This window comes from Amblyomma mixtum, chromosome 9 (assembly GCF_055824585.1).
Source record: "Amblyomma mixtum isolate Tamu chromosome 9, ASM5582458v1, whole genome shotgun sequence".
Taxonomy (NCBI): domain Eukaryota; kingdom Metazoa; phylum Arthropoda; class Arachnida; order Ixodida; family Ixodidae; genus Amblyomma; species Amblyomma mixtum.
Genome location: NC_143020.1, coordinates 78782821 through 78794195, shown reverse-complemented (window position 1 = coordinate 78794195; position 11375 = coordinate 78782821). Strand labels below are relative to the sequence as shown.

The window sequence follows — 11375 nt, the reverse complement described above, 5'->3', positions numbered from 1 at the left end:
TTCTTTGTTGGTAAACAAAGCAGACACATTTAATGGACTACCAGTCAGTTCAGAACATTTGTTTGTGTTTTTAGAAGCTTTCTTAGTAGACGCCTCAGTATATTTACACAGCAGGGTTATTTAGAGAGGACACTGGGACGTTAATTCCCGCTGTTAGCGCAGTTAGTGTCGCGATGATGTAAAGGGACTGGACGTGTGTGCATCAGCTGGGGGTTGGTTACGATTGTGTGCAGGCCGCAGGAAATCCAATGATAATCTTGGCACGGACATGAGCAAAAAAAATGATGTCTCACTGATAATTGAAAACGCTTATTCCGCCGAACAGACCAGTGAAAAAGTTGATACTAAATAAAGTATGTGGTAAATCCGTGCCTTACAGTGTGGTAGACTCCGCAGAGGAAATTTAAGGCTAGCCAGCGCCTCTTCTATTTTTACAATGCCAGCCGCATCGCCCGCTACACAATGGGAGCCGTCGGTACGCCTCACTTTAGTTAGTTGCTACGCTGCGGCGCTAGTCAGATGGTAGCACTGCTTGCGTCATGCATGCGCATGGGCGCGCTGTGGTGATAGCTCCGTCCTACTCCTACATCACGCGTCTGACAGATTCTTGCTTCCTACCTCTCCTTGTGTAGCTCTCGCGTCATACGCGGCGCGGCGCTTTTTCCAACGACAATCCGCTGGAGCGGCAGCCTTGCTCGCCGTTAGCAGAGGTGTGCTGAGTCGTTCCCTCCGCTTCTCAGTTGAGAATGGTGGCTAGCATACTTGAGGCGCTGCCTGATCTGTTTGCGCCGCTAACTGCTGTTCCTTGCCAAACGAGCAAAGCGTTGAATGTTGTTACGGTTGTTCGTTTCGTGCCACGATTGTTAATGAAAATTGTTTTGCGCGGGAAAATGGCGTGGTCCGCGAAGCTAACGAGGTGTCCGCTGCAGTAGCAGTAAAATTGCACCGGTTAATTACGGTTCTTGCTTTAAGTTTTGCGTGAAGTCTGGTAGCTTTAGGCCCGTTTATGTGGAGCTCAGGGACTTCGCTGCACAGGCTGTAGAAAAGAAGGGGAAGTTTACGTGGATATATTTACATATATTTAAACCTATTTACAGGAATAGCTGATGAAGAATACTTTGCATTTATCTACGGCTATATACACTAAAACTCTGTATTCATAGCCAGTTAACTTTATAAAACTTTTGTCTATTTACTCGTATATTTGCAGTCATAAGAAATCTGCTTTGTAGCACAACCACTTTTACACGTGCGAGGAGGACAAAGCATCTCATGCGCGAGCTCAGCACAACAACAAATGAAGCAGAATACACCTAACGCCCGGGTGGAGACGCTAGTGCGTACGCCTTTATGCGTTTGATCGCCCTCTCCTGCGGCCGTTAGTGACAACGCCGGTAGAAGAGACGCTACCGCGGCGCCGAAGAAGCCATGCCTTCTAGCTCGGCCTTTACGGTGACTGCCCATGATCACGTGGTAAAGCGAACTTGATTTCGGTTTTATCTGGCCTCCTTTTCTAAAAGCGATTTTTTTTTATTTTTGCATAATTTTATTAGCGCCTGGTTGTGCACGGCGCTGCAGCTTTGCGAATGGAGATCACTTTGCGCTTATTAAACAATCACTGCCGCAGGCTGCCACGGACAAAGAAATATCTTTACCTAGTTGTCATAAAGATGACAGCTTACCCTCCAAAAAGTAGTGCAATGACTTGAAAGCTGTTGCCACCTGGTAATTTTAAGAAATGCCTTCTCGGGGAGTTTTATAGTTCACAGTTTATGTGGTTTAACGTCCCGAAGCGACTCAGGCTATGAAGGACGCCTTATTGAAGGGCTCCGGAAATTTCGACCACTTGTGGTTCTTCAACGTGCACTGACATCGCACAGCACACAGGCCTCTAGGATTTCGCCTCCATAGAACTTCGACCACCGTGGCCGGGATCGAACCCGCGTCGTTTGGGTTAGCAGCCGAGCACCATAAGCACTGAGCCACCGCGGCGCCCACGGGGTAGTTTTCCATGCTTTCCTTATTTAATTCTCAAATTTTCCTCAGAGAACATGACTGAATCGCAAGTCAAAATAGCATAACTTATTATGACTACATTTGCCATCTGATTTCGTATTTCCGCCAAGCGGTTTCAGTGCCTCTCTCGGAATGTTTCTGCGTTGTAGCTAAAAGACCAACATGATTTCATCAAGCCGCCTCAGCCTTTCGTCGCAACGCCAACGCCGCTGCGCCGCACTCTCTGTGGCTCCTTTTAAAACCAGCGCCTGCAGCGGTTTCCCGTTGAGCAGCGGTACGATGAGCAGCGCCCCTTCCATACCATACAGGGACCCTGATCATCATGAGTAGGGTGCCTCGATGCCAGCGCTGCGCCGTACAGGGTGGAGACACGACCTAAGTGGGCGCCATCTTGAGGCAAGCGCTGAAATGCGGGGCTACGGAGCGTCGGCCGGTATCCTTCTTTAGAACGCGCTTTCGCTAGCAGGCTGAGCTGTATAAGGTTTCTGCATATATGCTGACAGTTCTGAGCACTTTTTGCTTAGTGATAGAAATGAGAAAAGAGCTAGCGTTTGCTTACAAGCGCAGCTTTTAGAGCAAATGACCACTGTGCAGCTAGGACAGCACTTACTTTTTGGCCGTCTCAGATGCTCAAAGCGGTTATTTTAACTGCAGTGACTGCTTTATAGAGCAATGCCTTTTGTACTGCCAGAACATGACGGAGTTTATAAGGTGCATGACATGCAAAAGGCTTTCACTGCGTCTGTTGATGCAGATGAACAACTAGTTGACGTTTTAGTCAGCCGCGCATATCGAAAATATTTTGTATCACAGTCGTCTATTGTACACAGTAAAATAGACACAGCAGAAAAAGATTATCCGTGATGAGTAGACCAAACTTTGACTCCTGCGACACGATGATGTACACAGCATTTTATTTCAAAACAATCATCAACCGCTTGAAGCTGCCTCTGGCTGCATGCTTAGGAGGAGACATCTCTTAAACAGTTTATTCAGCCGTTGACTTGAGGAGCCGCCGTCCATCCATTCTGTTGCCCTCAAACTGATCTTCCTCGAAGTGGCGCTAAAATGAGAGAGACGATGAAACTGTCATTTCGCGCCTCTGGTCGTGTGCACGCAAACAAATAAGATAATAAAAAGCATTAAGGAAGCGGTGCGATATTACAAGCACAGGATCACGAAGTATTTCTGTGGACGCCAACCAAGCGACAGCACTAATTCGGGTGTCGGACGGGCAAATTTAACTTCATTTAAATTTGGCTTAATCTCGGACCGGTATTTGCGCGTTTGACAACGGTGCACTTCGCCTCGCGATGTGTCATTACATGGAGAAGAAAGAGCTGCATTCGGGGTGAACTTCTGTACTGCGCAGGCACCTTGCTTCCTCGCGACCGCTTTCTTAAAGCGATGGCCAGTTCACAATAGAAGTTTCTTCGCGACTAGTCGAATTGCCAGCCATATACTGTAAACGACTTAATTTTCGCGAGGGCCTAACTTTTGCGTTCGTTGCGATTCGCAAATACCTCGAAAAATTATTCCCGTGAATAATTTGATAAAAGGAAGGTGAAGGGGCCTATTATTTGTGCTGCGCAGAATTTCGCACTTGCGAAAAGACCACTTGCAAAATTCCAGGACGGCTGACTCGTAGGCAGGTTTTTGCAACCAAAACTCCCTGTTCATAGACTGCATTTTCACTTCCTACTCTGGCCAGAAAAAGTGGGTAGGTAGCACGTGGGAGGTTCACCCGTCAGCCTCTATTATATTCTTTTTTGAAAAGGAGAGAGGGGAATGCTCCTTAATCTGCGTGAACTGGAAGCCTCGAGGGCTGCTACCAGCTTTCAAGATTGAGTGTAAAGGGCAGCTGTTGAAAGAGTACAATGGCGCATTCCTTCGACAAATACCAACAAATACCGGGCTCCACCTGCTTCACGTGTTTTCACCGAGGCTCTGAACAAAAAAAATGTGCGATTCGGAGAGAGTAAAAATCATCGTGAGACACTCCGTGAATGATACGGAAGTTGACTGTAGCTCACTGAAAGTGAAAAGACGCAATGATTCATACATTTAGCTTGTAAGCCTTTACATAACTGGTAAGTAAAAATGTTTCGCCTCAAAAGCAAAGCGCGCTACTTCCAATGAAAGGCAGTGCGATGCAACACGTGCTGTACTCACGTTTCTAACTAGGCTTCGAGCTGCAGCTTTGAAGGCACACAAAAATTCCTGTTGCGCACAGTGCGAGATTGGTGAACAAGGCAAAAATATATATTCAAACCGCACAAAGTCAGTGCTTACAAGCGGATGGGCGAAGCGGTGTGGTATAATGTTATTCCTACTGAAAGCACATAACTGTGAGCGACATTTAGAAATAGATCTAAAAGCTTTAGCACAGACAACGACCACGAGAAAGACGGCACACAAACACAAGCGCTTGTGTGTGTGTGTGTCTCTCATCTTCCTCGTGGTCTGTGTCTGTTCGCGCTAAATTTTTTTACATTATTTTTATGAACAAACTAGCCAAAAAAAGAAGTTTTAATGGTGCATAAAAACAGCACAGACATTGTGGCTTACCTCGCAGATCTTCGCGTTGTCATTCGCCTTCCAGTTCTCACGCTTCACTTTCGCCTCCCATTTTTTCTCCGTCCCTCATCCCGTGGAAAACGAAAACATCGTGCTCCTTTCTTCGCCGAGCCGGCACACAATGGAACACAACACCCTGGCATGCTATTTTTCGTGAATTAAAGCAGTTCATCTGCTCAGAATCCAGCGCAAAACACAGCTTCGAACCCTCCACCGCAGCGGCACGAAAAGCGACTTGCCCCAAGATGGCGCGCGCGGAGAAGACGGCGGCGCGGCGCATGCCAAAGCGTGTCCCCTATAGTGAACTAGAATATATTATAGTGGCACGAACGGCTCCGCACAGGCGGCCCGTTTGCGCATGGATGCCGCGAGATGGCGCCACTGCAACTTTTCCTACTGCTCCGGCGCGGCGGCGAACGGTTTCTGGGGCTTTCCCGCGCGCAATTATTGCAGGCTGTGAAATTATCGAAGCTGTTATCTAAACACATCCATTTTCCTCGTGCATTTACTCATTATTTGCACACTTGTAGTGCATATGCCGGTAAATCATTCAAGCCCGAACATAGCGTTGCGCGTTTTCAACCCAGTGTAAGCTATGTCGCCGGTTGGGGGTAGAAAAAAAGTTCATTATCCTTTCTACATCAACGCAAATTTGCCACTTAATTACACTGTGCTGAACATGTACAGTCGCGACCAGAATGACCTGCAGCGCTTTACCGGGCACTTTCTCTTGGTTTGCGTTTAATAGCAAAAGATTACGCTGTGCTGCACAATACCAGGCACCCAAGAAAACTGCTCAGCAGTTATATACGAACTAGAGCACTGCACGGGCCTCAGTTTGAGGCCCGAGCCCGGCCCGGGCCCGAGACCTGAAGCCCGAGCCCCGCCCAGGCCCGCGGCTTCAAGCCCGGGCCCGGCCCGGGCCCGCTAAATTATCGCTCTAGTGAGTCCGACCCGGCCCGTGAATCCCGGAGTGAAGCCCAGCCCGGGCCCGGCCCGTTTCACAGTAACGCTTGAGGTATACTGCTCACTCTGAGCAAGCTAGTAGACTGCTACTACACCGATAAGGAACTGGCCGACAAAGGTTCTGAAACCGCAGTTTGGCTTCCAGAAAGTTGGTTCTTGTTAACCCAGAAGGAAGTGATGAAGAGTAGTTCTCGGCAGGCCCGTCTTTTGGAGAGTGATCTCATGTAGTTGGGCAAAGATAAACTCGGAAGTTCCGAGAGCCAAATAAAAAGGGCTGCATCACGCGTATTAGTCTACTCTGCGTTTACCCATGGTTCTAATCAGTTATATTCTGCCGCCCGGCCGCGAAGTATAAATATTAAAGCTGCCTAGCAAGCAGTAGGATGACATTTTTTTATTGAACGCGATCTTACAGGTTGAGCTCATAGCCGAACTGTCACCTTTCAGCAGAAACGAAAAGCTGAAATGCTTGAGTATTTCATGCTATGTGCTTGAAGACCATAAGCGTCCTAAACTAATATATGTTCTTCCCTAATGCACTTCTAATAGTGTATGGTATGTTTTGGGAACGCGAATAATCAATGAATGGCCAATTAAGGCCGGTTGAATTTTACTCTTACTGCACCGTGGCGTGGAAATAAGGAAATAAACAAATCAATGAATAAAGCTTAGCTTTTTCTCAGCGCGTACTATAACTCATAGCTCATCCGTGTCGCTGCTTCAATGCCGCAGTTGTGCACTTCACTCTGCAATATTGAATGAAAAGTCGGACACCAGCCGTTTCTGTACGGACCCAAGCCTGGCTCGGGCCCACAGCTTTAAGCCCGAGCCCGGCCCGGGCCCGCAACTTCAGGCCCGGGCCCGGCAAAATAAATCATGTCCCGGCCCGGCCCGCGGGCCGGGCTGGGCCCGGGTTTTCGGGCTGGCCCGAGCCCTTGCAGTGCACTAATACGAACTTCGTTACAGCCACGTCTAGCATAGCTTCCTGACATAAGCTCGCAAAACCTGATGCGTACGTGTTGCGAGTCATACTGAGCGCGATGTCCACAGACATAAGCAGGCATTCAATAACACGTACATTTTGCGAAACATGCGTCTGCGTCCTTTTACCGAAGTCGCGCCGCGAAAAGCAGGAAACATTCCGACGGGCGTTTCTCAATGCTGCTAATGGCGCGAAAATTTAGCAAGAGTTGATTCCCACCCTAGACCCACTTACGCCCACCCCGATAAATTCTTGATCATCGAGTTTTCCCATGCAGTTCAGAGTAAGGGCAGCGCTCTACATCAGCTGTTTTGCTGAAGAAATCAGAGAGAAAAGCAGGGCTGAAGTCTGATTTATTCAAAACGGGCAGAGTGATGTTTAGCACCTGCTCAATTTAAGGTGCTTTGCACCTTCACGCCTTTTGAGACTAGCCTGGTTTAGGCTCTTTGTAAAAAAATGTAGGCGTGTTGTAACATAAAATGCATCACACACAAAATTCACAACTTTTTCAGCACACAGCATGCCTTGCAGTGAACTCTCCTCCTGATGCTGTAAAACACACAGCTTTTAGAGCGCAGCTCTTTGGCGTCCGTTCCTGGGTTTCGCGTCGTCGTCGGCGTCGGCCTCGTAACCAGCTCCGCCCCCAATGTCACGCTTTTCAATTGGTCCAAATGCTCGTGACGTCACAGTGCGCGAATTTCAAATGGGGCCAATTGTACTTTGGCTAGTAACCATGCAACCAATCAAAGGGATCGTATAGTGATGCTGCAACTAAGTTGGACTGAGTTTAGTTAATTGCTTAATTAATCAATTAGCCTAATTAATATAGAGCAGAATGAAGAGGTCAGAAGAAAAGAAAAGAAAGACGCGCGCCGCAGCGACAACAGCGCCCGCGGAAGGACACGCTGCTGAAAAAAACAGATAAGTACGAAGCCGCGTTCCCTCCACCACCACGCACTTCCCCACTCAGTAAGACGTTGCTCGTTTCATATACGTTGTGTCGAACATCCTAGACAGTTCCAACAATTGACAGGTTAATGACAGAACACGATGGATAGAAATAAAATAATATAAATATGAAATAGCCTAATTAACCTTTCTAGTTAGACCGCATAAATCAATAAAACCGAGAACGAAATTGGTCGAGTTGGGGAATCGAACCAGGGTCTCCGGAGTGCGATACGAGCATGCTAGCCACTCCGTAATGCCAGCTGAATGGTTTGGAATGAACAAAGGCGCGTCTAGCTAATACGGCGTCTTCGTTCACTCCCATCTTCCCCCTTTCCCTTACGGCGAGGTGCAGGTGTCCACCCAGATATGCGAGAGAGATACATTGCCTTTCCTCAAAAAATAAATTTACCGTCCAGCAAGGCGTACAGCCGAATTGGCGATGGCGTTCTGTGGGCTCCCTGGCAGCGTTGCAAGACGCTGTCGCGTTCCACTCTTACAGGCGAAGCTTAACATGTTAACCACACATCAGTAACACACGCAGACAGCCAATGGACGCGTCATTTGCTGGCAGCACTTCATTCATCATTCACAACCACATTCTTAACGTACGCTCCCTTGCCGCACATGCCAAGGACGTACCCACGATCACATTCTGCGCCATTCCTCTGTACTTTGCTTTGCTGAAACCTGGATGGATCCCGAAGAGCCTCTCGAAATCATAGATTTCCTATACTGCTATGGTGCTCGCAGAGACCACAACAGAGCGGCGGGAGTCGCTATCTACTTGCGCACAGGTCTCTCTGCAATACCAGTCGAAATGTTTGGCACGTCACATGAAGTTGGCGAACTGTGCGCCGCAAAGTTTCCCAACGGCTTGCTGGTAGTAGCTGCCTACTTCGCCCCTACCGCACTCACGAAAGACGTCGTGCACTTCCTGCAACTCGCATTAACCGTCCATCGATCCACACCGATGTTAGTAGTGGGGGACTTTAATGTTGACATAAAGACAAACAGCAATTTCCTAACACTTATGCGGGAGAACATCCCGTTCCTCTCGCTCGTAACGCGTCCCACGGCTGTGACAACCTCGCGAGGCACTTGTATAGATCTCGTCTTTGAGAATCAAGCATTGGTGTACCAAGTCGAACATATATCAGTCTATTTCTCCGACCACAAAGCTTCCTTCATGACTGTCAAGAACTGTTAGTGGAATCTTTGTTAAAGGAATACGTGTGAAAAATAAAAAAAAACTCTGTGATAGCGCATACATGTGTTGCTCGATTTCTTTGCCTCAATCTATCGAAAAGGTGAAACAGCTTATTTGCTGCGCTCAAGTTTCGCATTAGGAAGTAACGTAATCGTCGGTAATTTTTTATTTCATGCCATAGTTCTAGTCTTTTCTCCATTTTGACAGATGATGTTGCAAATATATGGTCTCGACCCCCTCCAACTCAATTCGGCACCAATCATTGGATGGAGCTTCCATGGTCCGAAGAGATTCTAGAGAGAATGAATTACGATCGGCTACAAACGAATCTTCATTCTCTTGCGCTCCAGCATCATCCTCGTCGCTGCAGGACCGGCTCCTGGTTTGATGGCACGTTCTCTTAGGGCACTTCAGTAGTTGCTAAAACTTTCCTCTTCCTTTCCTGTATTTGTCGAGGTGTTGAGGTGGAAAGATACGTAGGGCAGCCTGGAAGCAATGTTGGTACTGCGCCCGGAGCAAGCGATGGCTTCCCTCGCGGAATCCGCACTTCGTTGCCATTTATCACATGCAAGTCGCGCAGAACTAAGTGTGGTTCAAAGTGATGTTCGCATACAGCCGAAGAAATGGTGAAAGTTTTATCCTTCCTGTGAAGGTTGCGCTCCCACTCCTTGCGAAGATCGTCGTCTTTCGGAGCCGCGAATAGTGACGCTTTGGGTCCACTTGGATAACCCGTGCGGCAGCCCAGAGCGAAGCAGTGTGAATCTGTCCGCCTCTTCGCCATGCCGTGGGCTGCACGCGGTGAAAGCGCACATACACAATACACACAGTAGACACGAGAAGTCCCATCGCATGAAACACAAAGCAAACGGATGCACTAACACTCAACAGTTTTGCGAAACGTCGGAGAGGCAACCTGACGAAAGTCTATCCGTGCCCCACGAGGCCCCGCCGTCCGCGCCGCAGTATGAAAGAGAGCAGCAGCGCCTCTAGCGGCTTTCCAGAGCGTAAGGGGACGCCGGAAAGCCAGGCGCTCCCCTCCGGTCGTGCCACTATAATCTATTCTAGTTCACTATAGTGTCCCCATAGGTGTCACCATGGAGGTAAAAAAAACTAGGAGGGAGTGCGCTCAGCCTCTGCAAGCCATCCTCCTCTGACGCCGCTGCCGAGGGCCCTTTTGCGCACTGACTCATGGGAAATAGGCCCTCCTCCACAGTTACCAGACTGCCAGCCAGCTGTGCTTTTTAGTGAACGTCCGTGCTCCGAAGTAGCGCAGCGCCTGTGTTGCAGCTTTGGCGGAATGCGTACCGAGCTCGAGGTTGTCTGAAGGCTCCGCGTCTCAACACTTCTGTTGATTACACTCCTGAGTTTTTTGGTGCACTGTAGAAAACTGCAGGTAAACTTTTCATCAAAGGGTGCGGCCGCGACCTCGTCACTGTTCAACTGTGGTTCATAAAGAGACAGAGCGTTTATTTCAGCGCATGCTATAGGCGGAGAACTCGAGAGTAGGCGAAGAAACGAGCCTCTAAAAAAAGGCGCAGCGGCTTCCAGAGCGCTCATGGCGGACGGACGTGTTCAACGAGCGCTCTGGCGCGCTGCGCAAGATTCTATTTCTCGGGCAGGCGGACTTCGGCCCGCCCATGGGCCCGCCGTTCTCCGCTATTCTCGAGGCACAAGTCGTGCCGAATACGCTCGCGCACATAGGCGGTTCCGACGTGAAATGCAGCAGTGAAGTATTTCTCTCTCTCTCGCTGTCGAGAGAGAGTGCCGGCGGCTTTACGTCTGCCCCTGCGCGCGGTCTCCCGGCCACTGCGCACAATCACTTACAAAAAGAAGTAAAATGTATGTATACATAGCCGCGCGCTCGTAGCGTCCTGTCTCGGACTAATCGAGCGCGCGGCACATTGCACTAGCGACCGGGGTGGGGCGCCCGGCCGCGTATACCGTCCGAGGTAGCACCCACGGAGCGTTCGTGTCACGCGTGCACTACCTGGCGAAGAGCGAGCGGGAAGTCAAGCCCGCCTGCTCGATGAACGCACAGAGGCTCACCACTGTTCTGTCACGGGTATAGAGGCTAGAATATCACGGGTGCTCGCACTGCCGCGCGGCCACAGGAGCGCTTCGAGACTGTCCGGGATGATTCCCAGCGCCCTGCAGGCCGCGAGAATCTCGCGACGCGGCACTGCAGAAGCGGCACAGCGAAGGAGCTTGTGCTCCGATGTCTCCACTGCGCCGCAGTCAGCGCACGAGTCGCTCGGGGATGGTGGCCGCTGCGGCGAGCGAGCAGTTTGCGCTCACCACGGAGCCGTCAGTGAACGCAAGCAGATGGCCGCGCAGTTGCTCGTACAGCGAGAGAGCGAAACCGAAACCGAAATCCGGCTAAGAGCTACCACTGCCTTGTCACGTGAGGGCCTATTTCCCATGATGCTTTCCATTATATTTTTTATGACTAGGCTTCAAGATTGTGACGTCATGGTCCCTCCTAGTTTTTCTTCCTCCATGGGTGTCACCACCCTGGACGGCGGCGCTGGCATCGAGGCACCCTAATCATGAGGGATGCAGAGCGCCGCCTTACGAAGAAAGAAGGAAGTTTTCAAAAATTATTTTCGTCTGTTTTCCGTCGTGAGGCGCCACTCAGATGGCACTTTCCCAACCGGAGTAGAGCAGGCGCGAAGGGTA

At 49.6% G+C, this 11375-nt stretch overlaps 1 long non-coding RNA gene across 1 annotated transcript; it reads right to left on the bottom strand.

The window, feature by feature from the left end:
- Nucleotides 1-2908: 2908 nt before the first annotated feature.
- On the bottom strand, nucleotides 2909-4819 carry LOC149329830 (uncharacterized). Its single transcript, XR_016285536.1, has 2 exons — nucleotides 4585-4819; nucleotides 2909-3079 (listed from the first exon to the last, which is right to left on the bottom strand). It is a non-coding gene; the product is annotated as an uncharacterized LOC149329830 (long non-coding RNA).
- Nucleotides 4820-11375: the final 6556 nt, after the last annotated feature.